General features: G+C 42.7%; 1 long non-coding RNA gene across 1 annotated transcript in view; it reads left to right on the top strand.

The window, feature by feature from the left end:
- LOC124776643 overlaps positions 1-26,102 on the top strand; it is a 31,534-nt gene extending 5,432 nt beyond the window's left edge. Inside the window, exon 3 of the long non-coding RNA XR_007015644.1 lies at positions 24,106-26,102. This is a non-coding gene — a long non-coding RNA (uncharacterized LOC124776643). The remainder of the gene's footprint in view (positions 1-24,105) is intronic.
- Positions 26,103-27,527: the final 1,425 nt, after the last annotated feature.

Below are 27,527 nucleotides of genomic sequence, written 5' to 3'. Positions count from 1 at the left end.
TCACACGATTAGCAGTGAGCTCATGCGGGCGAACATTGGTTTTTTTGTCGGACATACCATTCCTGTATGATATCCATTGTATCTCACATTTCTGTTGCAGTGCCCCTTCTAAAACAGTGTAGCAACAAGCAACTTGAATCACTCCGTTCCTTCACGTATTAAGCATGGTTTACCATTTAGCACTTGCACAGTCATCTTCATCCGAAATTTTCTTGTTAGTTCTGTCACATTTCCTGCTAACTGATGCGAAAGTAACCATTACTTGTATAGTGTAAAGTTCTCTCTGATTATTACCTGGTTTCTGACAAATATTCAGTCTGTGATAATTTCTTTCTCAGGTTGTTGAAGGGTTAAACAACAAAGCACCGCTAAACAGTTGGCTGCTCACTCATAGCAGCAAGCTGCAAACGAGTGCAAGATAAAAATCCCGCAGTAAGGGAAATCCCTTCCAGAAACTCGGTGGACGGGATTTGGGTTGTATGTGGGTACAAAGCGTCAGAAGAGGCAGTTGTTAATTTATACTCGCGTAGGTTTCCTTCCACGTATTGATAGCTGTTCGCATTATTCTTTAATGATAGTGCGGTAATAACAATAAATTAGGCGTTATTAATTACTGGTAGCATGCAGTTTTCAGTAATACATAATGAACGTCACATTATGTGTGGAAAAATGAAACCTCCAACTAGAAAAGAGGTATTCTTTCAAAAAGATGTGTCGATTTACAGGTGCTCACTGCTTTGTAGTTCTCCGAGTTTTGTAGTTCTCTCACCTTATCGCACAGCAGTCCTCGCTGCCATTGTAACCTAGATTCATTTGTATCGAAGCAACAGCTTGTCGTTTCATGAGATTCTAAACTTTTGCCCCATTAACCAGCTTTGAAACTTCTTTTGGTTTCCCGTCACATTTTTTAATTTTTTTACATAAACTTTAATTCCTAGAACACACGTATCTAGCGAATGTGATTGTGATGCTGGAAAAAATAGTTAAATGTGGGTCAAGTCAACGGAAACTATACAAAGAAATACTAAAAAATTGTTTTTTTTATGATCACTTATGTGTCAAACGATCCAGAAACTTGTGAGAATTGAATACATGCTAAATGTTAAGCTCTGTTTGTGATTAGCAGAGACTTTATCTTAATTAAGTTGTTGTCACCAACACATAAGCCCAACGAATAAGCTCCTGTGATTGTCCACCATCTGTAAACAGGCACGGAACTTCACTGACGTCGCCAGAGCGTGGGTTCTCTGTAGGGCACGAGGAAGAGGATGATGGGGTGTGTCCACGGATGGCTCCTGATGGCAGAACAATAACATTTATTGATTAACTGCAATACACTGCTTGTTGGTCCTCTGCGTGAGGTTTGTTTTACGCTTGTAATATTCTGGGCGGCGATGAAGGTGGCCTGGCGGACGCTCACATTTGGGCCCGCTGCTGCGACTGTGACACTCCACACAGTCTTTTATGGTTCATCTATACGTACCGTAGCAGATCAGTTGTAGAGGTACCAATAGTCAACTGAAAAATTTAGCAATTATACAAGGCGCGTTTAAAAAGTTCGATAAGGGCTACCATAACACAGCACAACGAAAAGGGGAGATACGAGCAAGGTACTTGCATTTGATTTGTAAATAATCTCCAAAGGCTATAGTAAGCCTTTCGCGACGTCTGCAAGCCTGTCTGTTACTGTCGGCAATGATTTCTTTTGGAACTAACAGAAACTCGGTAACAGTCAAGGACAAGGCTGCTGTGCTCATCACTCGTAATGGTTGTTTGTGCGTTACCGGACCTAAATAACAATATCAGGTGTCATACACTTGACGACAGTTTGCAGAAAAGGGAGATTTCGTTCACGCGTGTCAATTCACGTTTGCTACCTTCAATTCCTCACTCAACTGAAGCAACACGAAGAAAGAAGACATCAACTCATAGGTAGTTACTGATTCCGTCTATACCACACTTATTTGATGCTCTCTCTCATCATTCGTGCTGGTGACGGACCGAATGTACGCATCAATAATAGCTTCCTTTCCGTCTTGGAAATGTTGTTATCAGTTGAAAAACATTTCACACTCCCTGATGTTGTTCTGTACACTTGCGCCAAAACGTCTGCTTTGCTGTTGTCATTTCTCGCAGTTCGTAGCAAAACTTGTAATTTAAGTCTTGCTCCTTTGAACCACGTCTTGTTTCAGCAGTCATCACTTTAGACTGGCCAGCAAACAAACCTGCCTCAGTGTACAGTCTTTGGCTTTACGTAGCTCCTCTCGGTATTTCTCTACACGTGCTCGTAACTGTAAGCAGTTTAGATGTGGGATTCCATTTAGATACCGCTCCATTCATCAAATTCTTTCATATCGCTAGTAGTGTGACCATGAAAGCGAATACTGACACCACGTGGAAAATATCATTCCTGCATCACGTACACTGCGCGTTACAATTCTGTTGCAGTTTCCCTCTCTAAACCACTGTAGCAAACAAGCAGCTTGAATAACTGTTCCTTCACATAGTTAACATTGTGTACCACTTCTAATTTGGCATTGTCAGAAGCAGTTGACACAAATTCAATCAGTGATCATTTGATTCTCAAGTTATTAAAGAATTAAGCAACAAAGCACAACAAAACAGTTTGCTGCTCACCCATAGCACCAAGCTGCAAAGGAGTGCAAGATAAAAATCCCACAGTAAGGGAAACCTCTTCCAGAAACTCCTTGGATGGGATTTGGGTTGTATGCGGGTACAAAGCGCCAGAACAGGTAAATTTTAATTTATAATATCACCCACGTAGCTTAACTTCTTCGTATGGACAACTTTTCGCAGTGATATTTAACGAGAGTGTAGTAACAACAATAAGTTACGTATGATTAAATACTGGTAGCATGCAGTTTTCAGTAATACATAATAAATGTAGTAGACTGTGTGGAGAAATGAACGCTCCAATCCCCAAGTAGAAAAGATGTGTTCTTTCAGAAAGGTATGTCGAGTTACAGGTTCTCTCCGCTTTTTAGTTCTCTCAGTTTCGTAGTTCTCACACTTTATCGCATAGTAGCCCTCATAATTCTCCTTTCTTTTCTTTTTTAAAGGAACTTTAATTTGCAAAATGCACATTGTGTGAAGCCCACCGAAAATATACACAGAGAAATACCTGAAACCATTATTATTTTGATCACTTGTATGCCAAATGATCCAAAAACTTGTGAGAATAGCGGTGAGTCAGAACTGATTTTATATTAGCGTGAAGATACAGCCCTTAGATGTGCGCGGCTTTAAGAATACACGCTAAACATTTGACTCTGTTTATAATTCGTATAGATTTTATCTTAATTCTGTTGTTTTCGCCAGCACAATAAACCCAACCACACGTGGTCCACAAAATTAAATCCCTGTGATTGCCCAACATCTGATGATGAGCCTACAGTGAGTCGAAACGTGCCTAATGACACAACCCAGTGTTTCGGCTCAAATCTGACACCACATGCCGTGTGGTCATTGTCCAGAACACACCAGATAAATTTAAGCGATTTTACAGTTTACCCACAGATGTGCGCCTAAAGCTGGATAGCTCTCTACCTTTAATCTGCACTAACAAATCTTAAATCTTGGTGTGTACGCATATGACCATAAATTTTCTAAACAGAAGTCCTTCCGTAGCAAAACTGACGCGCATACTTTCCTCCGCAAACCTTACACTGTTTCTACTTGGGTCTACTACCACACAGCATAATTCCATACGTTTGTCGATATATTCGCAACCAAACCTCAAAATAGATTGATTCGCGCGGATCAGATTTCTCACCTGGATTTTCTGCTCGTGATATAATATTCATGATCTGTTCGTTGCAATGCCCAAAGAATAATCCACAGCTGGGAACGTCTAGCGATATTAAGCACATGAGTATGTCTGAGCTCACAGCTGACGCCTATGATATTTCCTGACGCACAACGCCTGCATGTAATTATCTGTGTGACCGTTCCAATTTAAGCTCCTCGTAATTGTAATTCCGAGATATTTAGTCGAATTGACACCTTTAAATATGTGAGACTTATCTTGCAACCGAAATTAAAGGGATTTCGTTCCGTACTCGTGTGGATCCCCTCACATTTTTCCTTAAGTAGAGACAAGTAACATCTTTTTCACCATACATGCATCTTACACGAAATTTATTCACAGTTTCAAATATGAACGATCTTCAACTGTATGAGGAAACGACGACGGTGAAAATTTGTGGCAGACCAGGTCTCGAACCTGGATTTCTCGCGTTATGCCGGCTGTAGCCTCAACCACTTTGGTTGTCCGTGTGCGACTCACAGCCAGATCAAAGCCTCCGTGTGTCGTCGTTCCTGCGTCAAAATCTGTGCCTGCACAAGCATTATGTAATTTTCGTACAGGAGAGGACTTTTTAACTGCCTGGTACGACCGATAAATACGATACCGCAGAGCCTGTGCATGCATGCATGCCAGAAAAACATTGCATCGTTCTTCTTAACAAGACAGGCACTGGAGTTTCGTATGCAGATGTCTTGTCTGAATAATTTTTGCAATTGGTTTTAATCTTCTGATGAATTTACTAGGCATTAAATGGAAGCAGCATCTGCAAACAATCTAAGAGGGCTGCTCAGATTATCACCTAAATCGTTTATTTAGATTAGGAAATGCAAAAGGGCCTACAACACTTCATTAGGGAACGCCGGATATCATTTCTGTTTTATTGGATGATTTTCCGTCGATTAGTATGGATCTTTCCGACAGGAAATCACGAATGCATTTGCGCAACTCGAGCGATAGTCCTTAGGCTCTCAATTTGATTAGAAATCTCTTGTGAGAAACGGTGTCAAAAGCCTTCTGGAAATCTAGAAATATGGAATCAAAGCTGTACTGCTTTAAAAAGCAGTTTTGTGTGTGTAACTTAATCTGGGTTATAAAGGTAATATTGGAATTAGACTCAGTAGATACTTAAGGATGTACATGTGTGTGTGTGTGTGTGTGTGTGAGTGTGTGTGTGTGAGGGCGAGAGAGAGAGAGAGAGAGAGAGGGAGAGAGAGAGTACTAGGGTGCACAATCTAATGAAGTAATTTTTGTTTTCATTATTGCAGCGATGCTCCTGGATGGACAGCGGCCTCTGCCACTCCCAACTGCCTGCTACTACTGTCTTAAACGATGATGCTTACAGCCCTAGCTGAGGTCTCCAAATGGGCTGATCTCTTGAATGCTCAACTTTATGTTGACCTTAGTGTGTGGGCGCTGCTACATTGAGCGGGAGGGCGTGTCTTCTGGAGTGTCTCCCATCGGATGTTGCGAATTACAGAGAACCCTCCCTAATATTGCTGGTATCGATTCACCTTCCCAACTTTGGTGTGGCTCCGCGATCTCTGAACGATACTGTCGTGCCTTGAGAGGGTGCGAGAAGGAAAGCTAAATGAATGACAAAAGACCTTACTTAGAATGATGAAATTCGATAACATTAACTGATGGTGGGACACCTGATGATTCCCCGACTTCAGCTCAAAAGCAAAGTTTGAGTGGTGCAGAGTCCGTAACTCGGTAGGGCTACTCAGGAAACAGGGTAGAAGTGTTTCACTACCGGTGTGAATTCATTGCTTGGAACTACAGTCCTAGTTACAGGCTGCCGTCAATGTAGAACGAACTAGGCGTTCTCTTAGTCCGACATGCGACCTGCTTTGGCCGAGGCTAGGGAAATAAACTGAGTACAGCTCAGACTGACGAGCGTCATGGAGATGGCGACACCTGCTCATTGCTCTCCCTTCAGTAATGCTGACTGCTCTTATTTGTACGACTCCCTTTGCACACTGCCCTGCTAGAAGATTCAGTGAAGCTGCCCTTGGTGTGGTTGTTCACGGCCTTTGTGCCATATTCGGCCATTCTGGAATTTTCCTCCCTTGCAACATCTGTAAGCTACAGCACGAGGGACTATCCACGTAAGCTGCTGTTGCGCGTCACATCAGCTCAATCGATATTAAATATTGATTCGCCGCTTCCGCTGTTGAAACAGCCTCTCGGCAGCCTCTTGACCAAGAACTTCTTACAAAATTGAAGTAATGAGCTGGTCGGGATATTTCTTACATTTGCACCACATCCCTCGCCCAGGAAAGCTTGAGCCTCCGAGGTTATAAAATTTTCGTTGCCTAGCCGTGAGTGCAAGTGGGCTGTTTCATAGATTTATTTCCGTATAACATAATTACGTACGAAAAAGTGCGTTAGAACAGGTCCATCAAGGAAAATAGTCATCATACAATAAATTTCTTCGCCCTGCCCCATTCACACGAGCCGTATAAAATCACAGTTTTCAGTAGTACATATTTTCACACAATACATTCTCGCATAGCAACAGAGTTACATTTTTTCATGAGTATGTGCCATATAACACCTCACTACACTTCGTTCTTGGCTATAGGTTACAGTTTCACATAATATAAAATTCGTATTACTGGAATGATTGGTACCACAATATAGACACACTTTTTATAATTACATGACATATAATACATCAGTACACATTATTTTTGGGATGTAGGTGTCATATATATATCCATATCCAGTTTATTCGAATCAATAGAAATACACCTTTCGAAATTACTTGCAGTATAACACATCATTTCATCTTTTATCAGGACACAATCTGGATTACTCTATCGTGGACATGTCAGCTCGCCGGCCGAAGTCGCCGAGCGGTTCTAGGCGCTTCAGTCTGGAACCGCGCGACCGCTACGGTCGCAGGTTCGAATCCTGCCTCGGGCATGGATGTGTGTGATGTCCTTAGGTTAGTTAGGTTTAAGTAGTTCTAAGTCCTAGAGGACTGATGACCTCAGATGTTAAGTCCCATAGTGCTCAGAGCCATTTGAACCATTTGAACATGTCAGCTCCCGTCTTTCCGGTATACTGGGGTGGTTGCCTTCATTCCTTCCACAACACTCGACCAGGGAGAATATTACGTCGAATTGCTCTAGCACCGTACTCCACTAACTCTTTCTCTTCACCGTATTGTGCAGATCGGGAAAATGTGTATGGGAGTGCTACTAATCACTACCGTAGTAGTTACACATACGTGAGAACAATACAAATTTACAAAGTTGTCAGCTACACTTCCAACAGGTCGTAATTAAGAAACAGAGTATTATCGAACCAGCTTACCCCCACATGGAGTACTCGTTTCTCGATCAACCTCTCAGGGTCGTACGTTTTTGGTACTCTATTTCACTTTGTAGGTCCTCTGTTTTATGTCCAGCGATCTTGAGCACTTGTAAATCTTTAAGATTATAGAGATCTGGAATATCTCCCGTTACTCTTCCACCACTAGGTAACAATCTATCTCTACGTTTATCTTAGGTACCATAAGCCATCCATCTACTTAAAAAGTTTAGCTTGCCTGTGTCTAGCACAATGAGGTCAGTAGGAGGCAGGTCATTACCCATTACAATCAAGCGTTCCTCTTTTGGGCCGACATACAACCATTCACTGTTCCGTATCTGTGTCCAGCGTTCAGTACTATGTATTTATGATCGTCATAATTAGTAATTTCTCTTACGGGCTGCAGCATGGGAGCTTCTCATTGTTCGTAATCGTATGTGGACATTAATACGAATTCTGCTTACATATCTGATGTCTCAGGGTGTTTGTTTAGCATAGAAGTTACTCATTGAACAGTTGCTCATAATGTCACTTCACTTCGTCTATGATCGCAAATTCCTTTTTGGGTGCTACATAAGTGAATAATCGCTTCGTCTCATCAAATGCAGATGGTATGGGCCAAACCTTATACAGGGTTATTACAAATGAATGAAGCGATTTCACAGCTCTACAATAACTTTATTATTTGAGATATTTTCACAATGCTTTGCACACACATACAAAAACTCAAAAAGTTTTTTTAGGCATTCACAAATGTTCGATATGTGTCCCTTTAGTGATTCGGCAGACATCAAGCCGATAATCAAGTTCCTCCCACACTCGGCGCAGCATGTCCCCATCAATGAGTTCGAAAGCATCGTTGATGCGAGCTCGCAGTTCTGGCACGTTTCTTGGTACAGGAGGTTTAAACACTGAATCTTTCACATAACCCCACAGAAAGAAATCGCATGGGGTTAAGTCGGGAGAGCGTGGAGGCCATGACATGAATTGCTGATCATGATCTCCACCACGACCGATCCATCGGTTTTCCAATCTCCTGTTTAAGAAATGCCGAACATTATGATAGAAGTGCGGTGGAGCACCATCCTGTTGAAAGATGAAGTCGGCGCTGTCGGTCTCCAGTTGTGGCATGAGCCAATTTTCCAGCATGTCCAGATACACGTCTCCTGTAACGTTTTTTTCGCAGAAGAAAAAGGGGCCGTAAACTTTAAACTGTGAGATTGCACAAAACACGTTAACTTTTGGTGAATTCCGAATTTGCTGCACGAATGCGTGAGGATTCTCTACCGCCCAGATTCGCACATTGTGTCTGTTCACTTCATCATTAATAAAAAATGTTGCTTCATCACTGAAAACAAGTTTCGCACTGAACGCATCCTCTTCCATGAGCTGTTGCAACCGCGCCGAAAATTCAAAGCGTTTGACTTTGTCATCGGGTGTCAGGGCTTGTAGCAATTGTAAACGGTAAGGCTTCTGCTTTAGCCTTTTCCGTAATATTTTCCAAACCGTCGGCTGTGGTACGTTTAGCTCCCTGCTTGCTTTATTCGTCGACTTCCGCGGGCTACGCGTGAAACTTGCCCGCACGCGTTCAACCGTTTCTTCGCTCACTGCAGGCCGACCCGATGATTTCCCCTTACAGAGGCATCCAGAAGCTTTAAACTGCGCATACCAGCGCCGAATGGAGTTAGCAGTTGGTGGATCTTTGTTGAACTTCGTCCTGATGTGTCGTTGCACTGTTATGACTAACTGATGTGAGTGCATTTCAAGCACGACATACGCTTTCTCGGCTCCTGTCGCCATTTTGTCTCACTGCGCTCTCGAGAGCTCTGGCGGCAGAAACCTGAAGTGCGGCTTCAGCCGAACAAAACTTTATGAGTTTTTCTACGTATCTGTAGTGTGTCGTGACCACATGTCAATGAATGGAGCTACAGTGAATTTATGAAATCGCTTCAATCATTTGTAATAGCCCTTTATAAGGTACATATACAATGCTATGGACTAAGGATACAACATCACATAAGTAAACGTACTACCTGATAAAAATACGTTTCCCGTGAGTCCAAAAGGAAATTTCTTATCTTTCAAATGGTACTTAACCACTTCAGGATACTTAACAATCTGTACGGGATATATCAAGTGTGGCTCCAACAGACCATTTTGCGTGCTCGCTATGGCAGAAATCTGCAAATCACATTGACGTTCCAATTCATTAAACGTAGCCGTAATTTGCGCTGGTTGCTCTATTATTGTTATGAGGATCATGGTGCGTTGTACCTTCTTAATTGTACTGTTTTCGTATTCGTCCACATGAACGCTCAGTTCTCTAATTTCTTCGGCAACAATCTGCTCATTTTTCACCCTCACGTTTGTAGTTTGATTGACCCCTTTCAGTAACGCTCTCTCTATAGTTACTTGCTCTTTAGACGGTCGCAACAGATCTCTGTGTTCTTATTCTAACACATCTATTTTCCCCCTAAAGAAGGTTGCATTGTCTTCTTCAGGTGTACCAAACAATATTGGTCCATTAAAAAACCAATTTTAAAGGTACCAGTGACACTCGCACTAGGAACCGGGGTCTTTATTCCCAAGCAGAAAGACAGACCAGGAATCCCACAGTGTTGTGTCCCACTGACGAGTCCTGAGAGGGAATGGAAGGACTGCAAGGATGCGCATCAAAGAACTTACTTGGCAGGAGGTCTCGTGGTCGTCGGCTGCCTTCTGTGCACTTGCTCAACTGAAAAGAGGACTGTAGGGTGCGTTAGAATACGGAACTCGGCTGGGATCTCAGGGTACACTGGATGCAATCATAAATCATTGCATGAGGATATGTACACTAGAAGCACCCCTGGCACATCCGTTTTATAAACAGTTCTATATACAAAGTCTACTAACTGCCTTCTTAGTAGTGTAAGTCCCAATATAGCAGAGGCGGGCGCACCAGGCAAAGTGTTGTCTACATGGAAATGAGTCTAAGTCCCCTCGTGGTTATGCAGCACTGCACTACAATCTCACAGTATCATAACCCCAGCTAAACCATATCTGACCGACTGACCAGCTGCTCCATCACTGTCAATACTCCCTCAACATTATGGCGGCTAGCCTTTCTATAAACGGTAGTGCACCCTGCACCACTTGTTCTAGAAGTTTCCAGTACTCTCGAGCAGTGAGTGTGTGTCACGCGGCAGCACGTGATGCCTATGTGACAAACAGGCCGTACTCCGCTGTGTTCATTGTGTCCAAGCGTTGCGGCTTGTAACAGCTCTCGAGCCTCGTGATGCGGCATAGTCCGCTCTTGTTAGCAGAGTAAACATTACACATAAGCTACGTCCGGTCACGTCCGCCTCACTGGCAGCAAGGATTTCCAAGTCTACATCTTACTTGATTTTTAACACTGTTTTCTATCATTCGCGACACCCCCCTACCCCAGGGGAAAATTTTGTAAGCTCGGACTCTCGAAGTTACAAAATTTTCGATCTCTACGTGTGGTGCCAGTGAAACTTGCCAGACTTTATTTTAAAACAAGGTTTCACATCATAAACTCTAATACAAGTACATTGTCGTAAAAATAGAAAGCACAATGTAAGTATAACTGACATTTGGTTGTTTGTTGTCCTCACACACTTGTCGTGGTAACTTCCACATTACACTTCTATATCACTCTTTTCATTGTTCGTAGTTCACACAACAATACAAAGTTTTGGATTACACAATTCGAAGTCCAGAGCTTTACCTAATATTACCAAGGTTTCACATAACATTACACATAGTACAGACCTCTTTTTTTATGATCGCTTTAAAATTTCGTACATACAGTTTGCAACACAACACAAAAGAAGAGGAAGAAGGTTATATAAAATATTATACAACATAATTTATCATTCAACTTCAAATTATACTTGTACATAATTTTTAAGTTGTATTTTCATCTCCTATCTGTTTTGGGTACCAATGACTCCACTGTAGTTGCGCGTGGTTCGATTTGTTCAGTGAGTCGTGGCGTTTGACTTTAGTCTCTCCTCCGCACTCGACCGGGGAGAGGAGCACGTCGTGTATATTTTATTCATACTCTCCATCATATTCCTCCTCTCCACGCGTACAGAATGGAGGCAAGGAGCGTATCGGACACTTCTTTCAAGGCTGCTATCTGTTTCCACCGTATTTGTCATACCCACTTTAGCGCAACAATTTCCTCCTACTTCACACAATATTCTGCCACACCCTCGACAACACTTACAATAGATACATGAGTAACATATTATAATAATTACAACTACGGTTACTGAACCTGTGTATCCCCACACGGAATACATACTTTGTGACCATCCTCGGAAGGTCGTTCGCTGCTGGTTTCTATTTCGCTTTGTAGTTCATCTATTTTGTGACTTGCTATCTTTAGGTCATCTAAGTGTCTTACACTATGTTCTAAGGGTAACGATACAGGTATTTTTGTGACATACTGCTTCTCCTCATTTACCATACAACAGTCTATATCTAAACTTAACATAGGTACTATGTCATTCTTGCTTGCATTAGTACTAATTACTGGTCAGCTTGTAGCATGACTTGCGCACCATATCCTTTGCACTGGCTTGTAAATGTTAATTTACCAGTACCTCTTATGATAAGATCATTAGGGGGTAACTCACTGCACGATATCGTTAAACTCTCGTCCTTGGGTGCGACATACAGCCATTCATTGTCTTGTATCTCCGTCCAGATACTTTAATTCAATATGACATACTTTTGATTGCAATCTTTTGGAACTCCTATTATAGGCTGCAGCATACGAGCTTCACATCGCTCGTGGTCATAGGTGGACATTAAAACAAACCTCTGTTGCAAATCTGACTTCTCAGCGTGATCGTCTTACAATGTAATTGGATACGGGACAGTAGCGCGTGCTGTCGTTTCGCATCATCAATGAGCAATTAGTTTTTCGCAGGCTCTATATAAGCGAACAATTTCTTTGCCTGATCATACTCCACTGGTAATCGCCATATTCTATATAACGTATATACGTTACTGTCCACTAAAGGAACATTTAACACATAACTTAACGTAGTGCCGGCAAGAACTACATCTATAACTATTATACGAAGTAACAGATACTCTTCGTCCTTCGTGAGTTCAACGGGGAACTTTTTGTCTCTTAAATCTTCTTTTATCAGCTCTAAATACTTGACCACTTGTACGGGGTTAATCAAGTGTGGTTCTAATAGACCTTTCTGCGCGTTCACTGTTGCAGAGACTAATAAGTCGTATACCCTCTCGAGTTCATTGAACATACCAGTAATCTGCATTATTTGCTATGTAATAGTTAAGAGAATCAAGGCATCTTGTACCTTCCTGTTAGTGCTATTCTCATAATACTCTACATGCATACTTAGTTTTCTTATTCCTTCTGCAATTATCTGAGTATTCTTAGTTTCCGCGTTAAGTGTTTGATTCACCCCTGTCAGTGACGCTCTCACAATGATCATTTGTTCTTTGGGCAATCGTAACAGCTCTCTCTGCTGTTCCTCGAGTACGTCTACTTTGGCCTTGAAGAATGTCGTATCATCTTCATCTAATGTGCCAAACAATACCTTACCTGAAACTTCCTGGCAGATTAAAACTGTGTGCCGGACCGAGACTCGAATTCGGGACCTTTGCCTTTCGCGGGCAAGTGCTCTACCAACTGAGCTACCCAAGCACGACTCACGCCCCGTCCTCACAGCTTTACTTCTGCCAGTATCTCGTCTCCTACCTTCCAAACTTTACAGAAGCTCTCCGGCGACCACTCCCGAGTTCGAGTCTCGGTCCGGCACACAGTTTTAATCTGCCAGGAAGTTTCATATCAGCGCACACTCCGCTGCAGAGTGAAAATCTCTTCCTGGAATACCTTACCTGCCTCCCCTATAAAATTTAATATTCCTCTTTTGACCCTCGGTCGTCCATGCCTAGCCAACTGATAAATCAACTCTTTCGATCTAAAAATTTTACTCACATGCCATTTCACAGTTTGCTGTACATTCTCGCACTCTCCGGTGCTTCATTTTGCCTGATTCATCTTACCCATGCAATGTGTTTACCGCTCCATTGACAACCAATTGCGTGTCCTCAAATTTTTCATGCAGTTCCTTGAGGTTAAAATAGCTCACCACTCTCCATGTTGTGCTGTACAAAGTCACGCTGCCCTGTTTGTCGTAGCTGACTGGAATTTTTGCACTTGTACATCTTGCGGTGGCGCTTCTCGTCCCGCGAGGCTGATCTGCAAGATACTCCCGGCTATTGCTGTCACCCACAGTGCCTTCATCCTTGGAATCTGTACTTGTCACTCTTCTGCCCCTTTGTCGCCTGCGGTCCTTCTTCCTTTTACATCACGACTTCTAACAGAACGTTCACATTTTCGTTCAGTAAAATTCCTTCATCCTATTAGCATGCACTTTTTTACATTTCTTCCCTTTTAGCCTAATTACTACGTTAGGTTATTGCACATCAACCACAGTAAATGGCCCTCGCTATTGGCTAATTTCTTCGATCGTCCCCGACGCACGCTCTTGTCCTACAGCAATACGCGATCATTCCTTCTAAATTCCCTCAGGTTTTGTGTTTTGTTGTAGTAATTCTTGTTCCTTTCTTTGCTCACTTGTGTTGCCTCACGGACATCTTGGTGTAACATTTGTAGTCGCTGTCGAATCTCCGTCACGTAATCTTCATAATTGTAGATTAGATTTTCTGGTTTCTTTTTTAGCCATCCCGGAAAATTGCACTTCCTGCCGAAGAACAATTAGAATGGTGTGTATCCCATGGTACTATGAGGAGTAGTATTGTACACAAAACATGCGAATGCAACCCATCATTCCCAATCTGTCTGGACCCTCATAGTGTCGCAGCATCTCCGTCAGGGTACCGTGTGTTCGCTCTAGCGCTCCACTGGACTGCGGGCGGAACGCTGTCGTTAGTATTTTCTCTATTCTCAGTAATTTGCAGACTCGTTTCATGGTATCGCCTATGAAATTGCTTCCCATGTCGCTCAACAGAGCCGTCGGGATCCCAAATTTTAAAATAATGCTTTCCACCAAATTTCGTGCAACTGTATCAGCATCTTGTCGAGCTATTGGTACGCCTATTACAAACTTCGTGAGAGATTCTTGAAAAGTCAAAATATATTTGTGCCCATACTGGGTAATGACCTATTGTATCAATATCACAGCGCTCAAATACACTCCTGGAAATGGAAAAAAGAACACATTGACACCGGTGTGTCAGACCCACCCTACTTGCTCCGGACACTGCGAGAGGGCTGTACAAGCAATGATCACACGCACGGCACAGCGGACACACCAGGAACCGCGGTGTTGGCCGTCGAATGGCGCTAGCTGCGCAGCATTTGTGCACCGCCGCCGTCAGTGTCAGCCAGTTTGCCGTGGCATACGGAGCTCCATCGCAGTCTTTAACACTGGTAGCATGCCGCGACAGCGTGGACGTGAACCGTATGTGCAGTTGACGGACTTTGAGCGAGGGCGTATAGCGGGCATGCGGGAGGCCGGGTGGACGTACCGCCGAATTGCTCAACACGTGGGGCGTGAGGTCTTCACAGTACATCGATGTCGTCGCCAGTGGTCGGCGGAAGGTGCACGTGCCCGTCGACCTGGGACCGGACCGCAGCGACGCACGGATGCACGCCAAGACCGTAGGATCCTACGCAGTGCCGTAGGGGACCGCACCGCCACTTCCCAGCAAATTAGGGACACTGTTGCTCCTGGGGTATCGGCGAGGACCATTCGCAACCGTCTCCATGAAGCTGGGCTACGGTCCCGCACACCGTTAGGCCGTCTTCCGCTCACGCCCCAACATCGTGCAGCCCGCCTCCAGTGGTGTCGCGACAGGCGTGAATGGAGGGACGAATGGAGACGTGTCGTCTTCAGCAATGAGAGTCGCTTCTGCCTTGGTGCCAATGATAGTCGTATGCGTGTTTGGCGCCGTGCAGGTGAGCGCCACAATCAGGACTGCATACGACCGAGGCACACAGGGCCAACACCCGGCATCATGGTGTGGGGAGCGATCTCCTACACTGGCCGTACACCACTGGTGATCGTCGAGGGGACACTGAATAGTGCACGGTACATCCAAACCGTCATCGAACCCATCGTTCTACCATTCCTAGACCGGCAAGGGAACTTGCTGTTCCAACAGGACAATGCACGTCCGCATGTATCCCGTGCCACCCAACGTGCTCTAGAAGGTGCAAGTCAACTACCCTGGCCAGCAAGATCTCCGGATCTGTCCCCCATTGAGCATGTTTGGGACTGGATGAAGCGTCGTCTCACGCAGTCTGTACGTCCAGCACGAACGCTGGTCCAACTGAGGCGCCAGGTGGAAATGGCATGGCAAGCCGTTCCACAGGACTACATCCAGAATCTCTACGATCGTCTCCATGGGAGAATAGCAGCCTGCATTGCTGCGAAAGGTGGATATACACTGTACTAGTGCCGACATTGTGCATGCTCTGTTGCCTGTGTCTATGTGCCTGTGGTTCTGTCAGTGTGATCATGTGATGTATCTGACCCCAGGAATGTGTCAATAAAGTTTCCCCTTCCTGGGACAATGAATTCACGGTGTTCTTATTTCAATTTCCAGGAGTGTCGTTCATATGTCCTTCCCATTCATTGATGGCCTCCTATGAGAGATATGTGCATCTGCTTTAGAATTGCAAATTTATCCTCTGCACTCAGAACATCATCTTTGTTTATCTGGGATGTGTTACTGCCTCCGCTTATCCCAGTCGCGTCAGCTGTCTCTTCGGGGTCTGCTATGAGAGCCGTCGCCTCTGTCTCCGTTATCTCGTTGCTATTCGAGTCCTTGATTGCGGTCTTAGTTGTGGCGTCCCCTCGCTTATCTTCGTGCCTATCAGTCTCGTTTGTGCCCCTCTTTGTAACCTGCTTTGTTTGTTTGTCACCGTCTTGTACACCCCGAATGCGTGATAGCGCGTCGGCCATGCGCTTTTGCTTTCCTTCCTTATATATGATTTGGTAATCGTATTTTTACAACTACAACCGAGGCTTCGTTAATGTTGACGATGGATCCGTAATGCTACCAAACCACATCAGTGGTTTATGGTCCGTGAGTATCTTGAACTTCCTTCCAAAGAGATACGGTCGGAAGTACTTATCTGCCCATACTATGGCAAGCAACTCTCGCTCTATTGTACTGTAATTCAACTCTGCCTTGTTGGGAGTACGTGATATGTATGCAATTGGTAAATCCTTTCCTATTGGACCTTGACTCAAATATGCCCCTAACGCGTACTTGCTGGCGTCAGTCGTTAATAAAAACTGTTTAGTGATGTCTGGATACTGCAGTATCGGTGGCTTGGTTAACTTCTCTTTCAATGTTTGAAACGCCTCTTCCTGCGCTTCCGCGCAAACATACGAAACTCCTTTCTTTACTAGCTCGTGTAGGGTTTTGCAATTTTGCTAAAGTTACTCAAAAATCTTCGGTAGTATCCGATCATGCCCAGATAACTTTTTAAGTCAGCATTAGTCCTTGGTTGCGGATAGTTTTCTGTTGCTGCTACTTTAGTGGGATCAAGTTTCAGATCTTCCGCTGTCAAAACGTGTCCCAAAAACGAAACTTCCGTCTTTAGACATTCACATTTGTCGACTTCCAATTTTAGGTGATGCGGCATAGTCCGCTCTTGTTAGCAGAGTACATTACACATAAGCTACGTCCGATCACGCCCGGCTGGCTGGTAGCAAGGATTTCCAAGCCTATATCTTACTTGATTTTTAACCCTGTTTTCTATCATTTGCGACAACAGGTGCAACAAGAAGCGGCAGAAACTGAGACAGAGGGATGTTGCCCGATGGCATAAATTCACCAAGCACCAGATCCTGGAATTTTCTCTCCTTACGATCTCAAAGAAATTAGATGCCAGTGGTTGGGGAAGGCGAAGTAAAGGGTACTTCAGGCACTGATTGATGAGGGGGATCGCGAAAAGACGGCTTTTAGCTTACCAACAGGCCACTGTGAATACAATAAAATGCCAATGGGCCTGTAAACTGCTTCATTCACTTTTTATCGTTTAATGAATACTGTGTTAACCGGCATATAGGGGAACAAAGTCTTCATATATCTGACGATAATGATGTAATGACCGCCTCGTTAGATGAGCACAACGTGAGCCTAGACGAAGTATTCAGTCGGTTGCGATGACGGAACCTGAAGTAGATAATTGCGAGTTTTGACGAAAGGAAGTTACGTTCCTGAGACATGTACTAAATGCTTCAGGATTAAAACCCGACCCTGCTAAGCTGGAGGTAATAGAGAAATACCCAGAGCCAAGGGTTACAGCACAATTAAAGTGTTTATGGGCCTAATTGGATACTATCGGCATTCCTGAGTAATTTCAGTAAAACTGCGAAGCCACTACATGACTTACTGAAAAAGAGGGTAGCATATGAGTGGGGCAGATCACACAAGGATAGTTTCTTCGTCTCGAACGGCCACTATTGCATCCTGTTCATACACTCGTAGTCTAACTTCCTACTTGGGAATAAAAACTTCAGTCCCTAGTCTGCGTGTCACTGGTACCTTTAAAATTTGTTTTCCCATGGGCCGATCACTACTTCTGCACGTGAATCGCTAATGGGTGTTCTCGTTGAAGGCGACTCCAGCCCTCTGGTTTTTTGGCTCCATTCGGTCGTTTTGCGGTCTTTCAGTTATCTGTTTAGGGTCTGGCAGCTGTAGCCTGCAATGGCGCTTGCGGCGTCCGGCCGGTCATCTGTGCAGAGAGCTTATCCTCACGTAAGTCCCGGAGCAAGCCGTCAGTGTCGAGCCCCTAGACCGCTATCGCATCTGAGCCTGTTTGCCTTTCGAGTGTCGCAACGCTAGGACTTACAGCTACTGTACTTCGAATACTGTCATATTTCGTCACGAAAGCATTACTAGGTCGTTCGGCCTCCTGTTTGCTATTATTTTTGACTGCACGTTGGGCTAAGTAAGCATCTTCTCGCACTTCCTGCAATTTAACCCGCTCACCTCTTATCCGCAACTCTCCGCGTGCTTAATTCAGAACAACCTTATTATCCTCAAGGAATTGTCTGCCCAACAATCCATCAAACGGCTAACGAATGCGAGCACCCATGGATTGGAATTTAGTAATCCATTCAAGTACCTGATCCCGTTTCCAGCCTTACTAGCATCTGCCTTTCTGATAGGATCCCTTAACTAGCTATACTTTTGATCGTCACTGTCTTCCTGGAATCCTATTTCACCTGATCATCTTCATTAAACTGACATGAGCTCCGCTATCAGTTAATAACTTTCTCAACCCTTTCATATCTCTACTCCGTAGTTCTGGTACTGTCCGCGGTCTTTATGATACCTGGTGCGGCATAACGGGACTGCATCATTACGACTGTCGATCGCTGCCCGGTGCGTTTTTCTTGCATATGTTGGCCCACCTTCTTTCTTGACGATCTTAGGCGTAGCGACGAAGCCAGTGACACGTGAAGCAAGTTACGGGTTTTGCTTTGGTGCATGGACGAATGTTCCAGGTAACACTGCATTGCGTCCATCTTATGGGAGGAGTACAATGATACTTGAACCGTTTCCCCTAAATTCGTGAACATTCACTTTCTTGATACGTAATCGCTTATATGCTCGGGCTTAGGTGGAATTTCCTTAACAGTCTCTACCATGTGGACGGTATACTTCCGTCCACATTCTCACGCTAGATGGCCTCCTCTACCACAATTAAAACATTTTGAGTCGGTCTTTCGTCCTTGCCAGTGCTCAGTCTCCACCTGGTATTTCTCTTTGTCAGACATAATTGCACATTCTTCATTTGTGGCTAAATCAATTGTTTCTAAAAGTGTTAATTTCTCACACTGAGCTTTGTCGCGTCCTGGCACAGCCTCACTATACCAGTATGAAGTAAGTGCAAACTGCGTAGCGCAATCGGGACGTTAACGACAGTGGGTTGGTTATAAATTGCTGTCAACTTTTATATCGGAGATAAGAGGGAGAGAATCTCCTTGGTTTGATGCAAATAAGTTTCCTGAAAATAGGTTACAGAATTGCAATAGGCAGAAAAGATTGGTTAGTTTCTACCAAGTTTATTCTTACATATACTTATGTAAGGTGTCGGACCATAAACCCCTTACTAAGATTCAGTCTATTTATTCGGACTTGCTACTTCAAAGCTAATTGCTGGTACATATAAGAAACAAGTACAAAGCAATCACTTGTTCTTGGTTAGCACTGAAATCTCTCTAAGTAATTGAGACAATGACTGACAGCCTCTGTTCAACCCTATTCCAATGAAATTCTAAAAATTCTACTTGGCCTGCAGTTCCTGAGTGTCCACCAGAGTCTATCACCGTCTTCTCGTAGTTGAAGTCTTTATCAGCTGTATCAGCTGCTATGGGCCTACTCAGCCCCACTGGCGTCTCGCTGCAGAATCTCCAAATTGGCGGCACTGGCTCTGAATCTGCATCTGAATCTCTGCTTCTAGTTATTTCGCTAGCTGGCCTTTTATTTCGTTTCTCATGTACTTGGGTGCACACGAGTTAATTTATTTCACGCGACCCTTTCATTTCTAAGTGATCAGATTGCACGAGAATGCCTATGGTTCCATACGACACTCTCGTTTCTAATTGGTCGGCTTGCGCAAGAATGCCTTCGGTTCCACACGACACTTTCGTTACTAGCTGCACGCAACTTAATTTGGTTCCACACGAGTCTTTTCCGCACGTGACTGACACTCTCTCTTGCTGTATTATCGCCCTGGTGTTTGCGTCTTCCATTGCGCAAGTTTGATTCATACTGCTGCCTCTGGCAGGAAGTCAAACACTAAGTTATTTGATCAACAAGCCATACTTGGCAGCCTCCGCCGCTTATCTTGTCCCTACGTCCTGGTGGACTATTTCTTAATGTCGGCTGGCTGTTTGCCTATGGAGCCTGGACTCTTATTATGGTCACAAATTTTCTACGGTCACAACAGCTTATAGCACTGTCTTGATTCGTTCATTGTATAAAATTTGGATAAACATAGCCCTTCCTAACTTTCCAGTTAATGCGTTGCTGCTGGACATTTCTTCTTCCTTCGTGATTTTCCTCATGGTCCCCCTAATGTGACACTGATTAATGTCCACCCAAGGTTCCTACTGAATGCACTTCCTTCCTTTCCCAGCTGACTACTGAACATAGTACACGTGTAGTAATCAAGATTTCGCTTCTTCTCGTTATTCTGTAACAGTATTGCTTTCACAGCCGACCAGCTTTCAGTATGATGTCTAACTAACTTACACAGTTAGAGCTCGTTATTTGACTAATGATATATTTTAGAAACACTTTTTTAGCTTTAGATTCCACTAAGCTATAAGTGCTCTCACAGTTTTCCAAAAACTCTGAAAGCTGTTCCCTGCGTAGTTTAGTAGGCTCACTATAGTTAACGTACTGCCTATCTCCATTGGAAGCTGACGTACTGTGGAAATTGGCGTCATGAACACTTGGCGAGCTGTTAAATGTGCGGCTGAAGTGAGCTATGCGCCCACAGTGCTGGTGCAGTGCGCTGTCCTCACATATGCTGAGCCTCACGTTCATTGTGGCAGCAGTGTGGTGCAACGCCCTCTGGTATGGTGAACCTCGTACTCGTGATGGTGGTGCGGTGAGACGTCCTCAGGTAATATGAGCCTCATTCTCATGCTGGCGGCGTGGTATGGCACCCTCTGGTATGGTGAGCCTCATGCTCACAGTGGTGGCATGGTGCGACACACTCTGGTTTGGTGAGCCTTGTTCTCATGGCAGGGGCGTGGTGCGACGCCCTCTGGTTCTGTGAGCATTGTTCTCATGGCAGTGGCGTGGTGAAATGCCCTCTGGTATGCTGAGCCTCGTGCTGACGGCGGTGGTAAGGCGCGACGCCCTCTATTTCCTTCTCAAAACTGGCAAGGCATGCATCTAGACTTGGATCAGGACTGAATTCTGCTGAAACACCTTGTTCTCCCTATACCTATTCCTGTACTCCGAATCTCCTATCTAAACACTCAATAAAGTACATACCCCACATTTGACAACACTTTTACATGCCCTCTGTTGTGTCCTGAGAGGGAGTGAGAAAGACAGCTCGATGAGTGACAGACATGCTTACCTCAGAAAATAATATTCGATGAGTTTACTGGTGGTGTGCTATCTGTTGTTCTCCAGTAGGGCGGAACTCAGTAGGGCTACTCAGGAAACAGGATAGGCGTATTTAATTGCCGATGTGAGTTTATTGCTTGGAAGTACCACAGGAACATTGTCCTAGTTACAAGTGCTGATCTATGATGAACTAACTCGACGTTCTCTAAGTCAAATACGCGTCCTACTTTAGTTGAGGCTGATGAAATGAACTAAGTCCAGCTCAGACTGATGAGCGTCATGGAGACGGCATCATATGCTCGTTGCTCGTACCACTCTCCCTGCAATAGCGCAGCCATGTCCTACTTATACAGCTCCCTTTGCACACTGGCCTGCTAGAACGTTCGATGAAGCTGTCGTGGGTGTGGCTGGTCACGCAGTTAGTGCATGATGCCATCCATATTTTGCTATGCTGGAATTTTCCTTCCCTATGATCCCTGTAATCTACAGCATGAGAGGCTATTCATGTATTCTACTGCTGTATCACATGAGCGCTATCGATATCAAATATTGGTTCGCTGCTTCCGTTTTTAGAACATGTGCTTTACTGTCTCTTGACCAAGAATAATCTCTTAATGAAAGAATCGAAATATTTCTCTCATTCGCCAGAATACCACAAACCTATGGTCTATACAGTGCATTAGCAATTGCTAGAGATAGATCGTGTAGTTGGCACCCAGTAAGAGAGGCATACTATGACTGACTTTGCTGATTATTTGCACAACGGCAGTCTAAATGTAAAGCAAGTAGAGCACTGCATCGATGTCTGTACCGAAGTGTGTAAGTGTTGAATCTATTACTATAAAATAAGTGGAGGCTTAATTTGTAGATAGTATTCCAATGAATGTGTTTGCACCTATCGGATTCGATGCAATACAGGCTGAATAGAAGGCCTGTAAAAGACAAATGTTTTCGAAATACTTTACCGCAACACAGCGACTGTAAATAAACAATTGGCGTTATTTCCTCCCACTCAGCTTTACTGCTTACCAACAAACCCATGTATCAGCAGTTAACATGCATACTTATATACTTCCTAGTTATTAGCAGTAAATACACACACACACACACACACACACACACACACACACACACACACACGCACACACACATAAGCATGCGAACAGCCTTGCCTCAGTGGTAATGCAGGTTCCCATCAGATCACCAAAGTTACGCACTGTGGGGCTGGGCTATCACTTGGATGGGTAACCATCCAGTCTGCTGAAAACTGTTGGCAAGTGGGGAGCACTCAGCCCTTGTGAGGCAAACTGAGGAGCTATTTGATTGAGAATTAGTGGCTCCAGTCTCATAAACTGGCATATGGCCAGGAGAGCAGTGTGCTGACCACATGCCCCTCCATATCCACATATGATGATGCCTATGGTCTGAGGATGACACGGTGGCTGGTCGGTATTGTTGGGCTTTCATGGCCTGTTCAGTTGGAGTTTAGTTAAGTTTTACACATACACACACACACACACACACACACACACACACACTTGCAGTTTAAACATACACTATGTGTAGTTTCAATACTGCTACTATTGAAGTAGCTGCTACCTGTACTCTTATTCATCTCTGTTGGAGGCTGCATTAATTTATACCACCCTACACAAGTAATTACAGAGCACAGGAAACATATTGTAAATAATGTTGTTGTTGGTATTTAAATACTCATAGTTAGGTTATAGTAATAGAACTAATTTATTTTGCATCTATCACGTACACTAAACACATATTAAACAAGTATTAAACACATACAAGGTGAATTTGAAATATATTGGGTGGAAAGTAATCTTTCCTACAATACTAGCAATTTACAGACTATGGTGGGAGAATATGCCCCACTGGTTTTATAATCCACTAGGAAGCAAGAGGTGTTTACGCCGCTGCAGCTCCTATTGGTTCACTTCCACATAGAATCCAGATATGTCCTTTTTTCCAGATATAAATCACATCAGTCTTAGTCTGAGCATTGATAACAGCATCAGTGTCAGTCTCAAAATTGAAGTCATAAGTGTAGTGATGTGTGATGTGTTCCTTGATTGTCAAGAAATCCACACCACAGATGACTGATATGTTGCAAAGCATCTCACATTCTGGATAATGGATGATGCTTGAAGAAGCATAATGGCTCCTCCTGATTTTAGTTGACAATGCCCTACTATGAGTTGGACATAAGTTCTGCAAAATGGTTAATGAATAATCACCGCAAGCACAGTATTAATTCAGCTGGCGTACTATTGGAGATGTTGCTGAACTGTATATGCTCAGTTACTTCAACAGTCATGCGTCTTTGTGAAGAGCATGGAGAAGGACTAGTGCATTAAGGACTTGTTACTGGAATATGACATCTGTAATATTGAGAACGAGAGGTGTCCTTCACTTCTGTGCTCTGACTGAAAATCTGTGTTGACAAAAATGACCAACTAACTGCTGAGTTGCAAGTGAAATTGCTGGAACACTGGCGGTGCGGTCGTCACTTATGAGATTTCTCATTTGACAGAAATGTAATGCTTCATTATGTTAAAAATGAACATGATTAAAATAAACCTTGTTGTTGAACAATGAAATTTAATGTTTACTTTTATGTGAAAATTACACATATAATGTATATTACTGTAGAACAGTGCAACCTGCATCGATCCACCAATAGACTTAGTCTGTGGAAATTCTTACCAGAGTTGTGACTGTCAACCTCTAGTGGTTAAAACGCCTAATGAGAGAGAGAGAGAACTATTGCCATATATTCCAATAACAATTTCTGTGAGACTAAGATACACAACTGCTTTTTACAGCAATCGGAGGTGGCTTCTCCATGAGGCTATTCACCGCTGCTGCTTGGCATGTCTTCTGGTTCTTCACACGACCACAGATGCTGCAATCACCACAAGCCAGTCGACCATCTCTCCACAATTTAGAAATATGCAAGGCATTCCACCTAATATTTTAATATCCCATAATTTAACCTAATTTCTGCAACAACATCACTGTGAGACTACTCCAATTAAATAATAAAACGCCATAAAAATTAAGAGATATATAGCAATGCAGTGTGTGTAAATGTGATGTTATGACATCGCTGGTTTGCAGAAAGTCCAAAACATATCAGTCGAAGATACAAGTCTTTGTGTACATACCTTGAATAATAACAGCTACATACTTGTTTTGAGCTGCTTTCAGGCAATACGTCCTTCTATCTAGTTCAGTATTCACATATGTTGATAACAAATCAATTTCAATCTTTAATTTGGTAATATGAAAGGCACTCCACCTTCTACTGCAATTTACTATAATCTATACTGATTTGCACAATCAACAAATACACTATTCATCTCATTGATACATGTGAAGACAAATATGACATTCGATCGAACTTGTGATGAAGGGAAAAAAAGAGAGAGATAAATAAAACATTTACCAAAAAAATATTTGGTATTTCGGCTCTCTATCGACATCGTGGCAGTCTAGTTACAGCTTTGTTTTCTATACAGAAAAAAACCTTGGATTAAATGCAAAGTGTTCTACCTAGTGTACCTAGAACTCAGTAATGTTCTGTCAATATAGCCTGAAGCGGAGCTAGCCAAGTGTTAGTAATGTATATCCTGCATACAGTGGAGGAGGAGTGGTAGACCGCACAGAAAAGGTTTGAGACACTTACACCATTCACATATTGTTATGACTGTGGGTAGTGACGTCAGGAGCTGCTGCAGTGCCGACAGTGGAAGCGGCATACTCGCCTTCTCCAACCCACCAAGTCCGCAATCGCTGAGCATTGCATTTCTACTGGCCATTCTATGAATTACAATGATACAAAAATTGTGGCTCAAACATCAGTTATAAATGAATCCATAGAAATAAAATTGTCAGACAGCAAGACTCTTATCAATCTAGATAGCGGTTACCAGTTAAATTCCGCTTGGAATCCCATTGTAGAGAAACTTCGTAGTCAACGTAGTTATCGGTATAAAGATGAAGATCGATCTGATATCGAAATGCCAAGTTTTCACAGCGGAGGGCGCGAGGCGCAGCGCACGGAGTTGTGAACGCGCACGCTAAACAGTACATACGCAGCGCATGCGCAATGCAGCCCCTTTGGCTTTAAATAGCAGAGCTCAGCGCGTATTCGCCAGTACTTCTTCAGCTGTACTCATCTGAAGATGACCAAAAGGCTTTGTGCCGAAATATCGTGGCAAGATGTTACTGACTTACGGCAGTTCTCCCGTGTTTTTATGGAACAAACAGTACGCCGTGAACATTTCAAACATCACAACATATTACTTTATTATGAATGGTCCTGGTAAACAGAGGCTAGTGATAAAAATAATGAGAATAGCAAAAGTGAAATGTCAATAAAGTGTTAGTAAATTTTGGTATTTAAATGTTCATTACAAAATGAATAGGTATGTGTTTACCCAAACTCACATTGGTCAGTCAATTTAAATAAACAGTGATATACTTTGTTTTGAGGTCTAATCCATATCTTTATGCAACATGTATTTACTAGAATCTGAACATACGTCCCAAGCAAAGACAATAAACATATAGGATTGCTTTTAGATAATAAGGTTTTGGAAAAATGGTCTTGTCGTTGTGGATAAAATTTTATTTTGTAATATGTGTAATTCTGTATGTTTAAAAATGATTTATTCCATGTACGAAAGGCAACGTATTTGTAAATGAATTTTTTGAATCAAACTGAAGAATTTTGATGATTATGAAATTATCAATTTTCTTATGCATTTTGTTTTAAACGATTTTGGAGTTAAAATAATATGGTGTTTGTTCTGGCAAAACAGACGTATAAGGAGGAAGTTGTCTTTCCTTTTTGAAAGAAATTATAAAAATGAAGGCCATAACATTGTGTATTTTGCTTATGTTTCACCCCTGAAACTTATAGCATGAGCTGAACAATTTCTCGAGTGTTTCGTCCAAATCAGGAAAAACTCACAACAAATGGGAGGGGGGGATATGTAATATCCCAATGGATCACATCACAATACGTTTTGAAAATGCATGACTGAACCATCCATGCTCTGCTTGTGTAACAAGCAAATGGGCGTGAGTAATAGTAGTGCAAATGACAGGAGATGCACATTTATGTCATGTGGAAGCGAAATAATACAACCGAAAATTTATTTACTGCTATCACTAGGTGTCACTATGTATTAAGAACCATAACAAGAAATAATATCCTTGTCAGAGATTTATAGATATTAGTGTTAATTCTATTTAATGTGTTTTGTGCAGTTGTAATGTAACTGTGTTTGGGAAAAACATAATTAATTGTCTAGCTATGTGTACAACACATTTTCAATATGAGAGAGTGAGTTTTGGCAGGAATGTAATTATGTAAATGTATTAGTACTTTCTTTATATACACTTGGCAAGAAAGTGAAGTACAATTGAAGTTGGGTTTTGGCACATGAGTAGTTATTCCCCCTTACAAGAGAAGGAGTGACAGGCTTGAGATTAGGCTACATGTCATGAAATAATGTGGAGTATTTGCTGACCTAAGTGCTAATATTGTGATTCTTTGGGGTTTTGATTAAGTCGAATGGAGGTTGTGAAGATTTTTTACACCACACTTGAAGACAGTAGCCACACAAAGAGTGAAATATGGTTTTGGAATGCAGTTTTAATGTCGTAAATGAACTATTCTTCATTGACAATGAAATTGAACTTGTTCAAATTTTAATTGAAAAGGAACTTTCAGAAGAGTTAATGTTTCTCACTGCTCTCTCTTGTGATAAAAAATCAGCAATTGTAATAAGTATTTTTATGTAAAGTGAATGTCAATTACAGTAGTATCCTCTGCAAAATTATTTCAGTTTTCCATGAACATTTAAAAGACCAAATGTTGCTATATATTACTAATCTGTTGCTTCAAAAAGCTCAAAGAGTCCTAGTTAAATAAGCAAATCTTGCTCTGATTGGAGGATAGAAGTGTGTACTTCAAGTAAGTGCAAATGTTTTTGTTTTATGGAGGATATAGTGACTTGATACTAGTACGAATTGATATGTAGCTAATTCTGCTTTTACATAGACAATCATTATCCAAGTTTTAACACAAATGGTATTTCAAAACACATTGATAATGATATAATTGACAAGAGCAGGTAAAGATGAAGTTAGTACTCCTTATCCTATTAAGAGAACTGACATTCACTTGACCAAATTTACACTAGCTGCTATTTGTAAAAGTATGTACTAGCTATGT

Source organism: Schistocerca piceifrons, chromosome 2 (assembly GCF_021461385.2).
Source record: "Schistocerca piceifrons isolate TAMUIC-IGC-003096 chromosome 2, iqSchPice1.1, whole genome shotgun sequence".
In the NCBI taxonomy this organism is placed as follows: domain Eukaryota; kingdom Metazoa; phylum Arthropoda; class Insecta; order Orthoptera; family Acrididae; genus Schistocerca; species Schistocerca piceifrons.
This window is presented reverse-complemented; position numbering and strand designations above follow the sequence as displayed.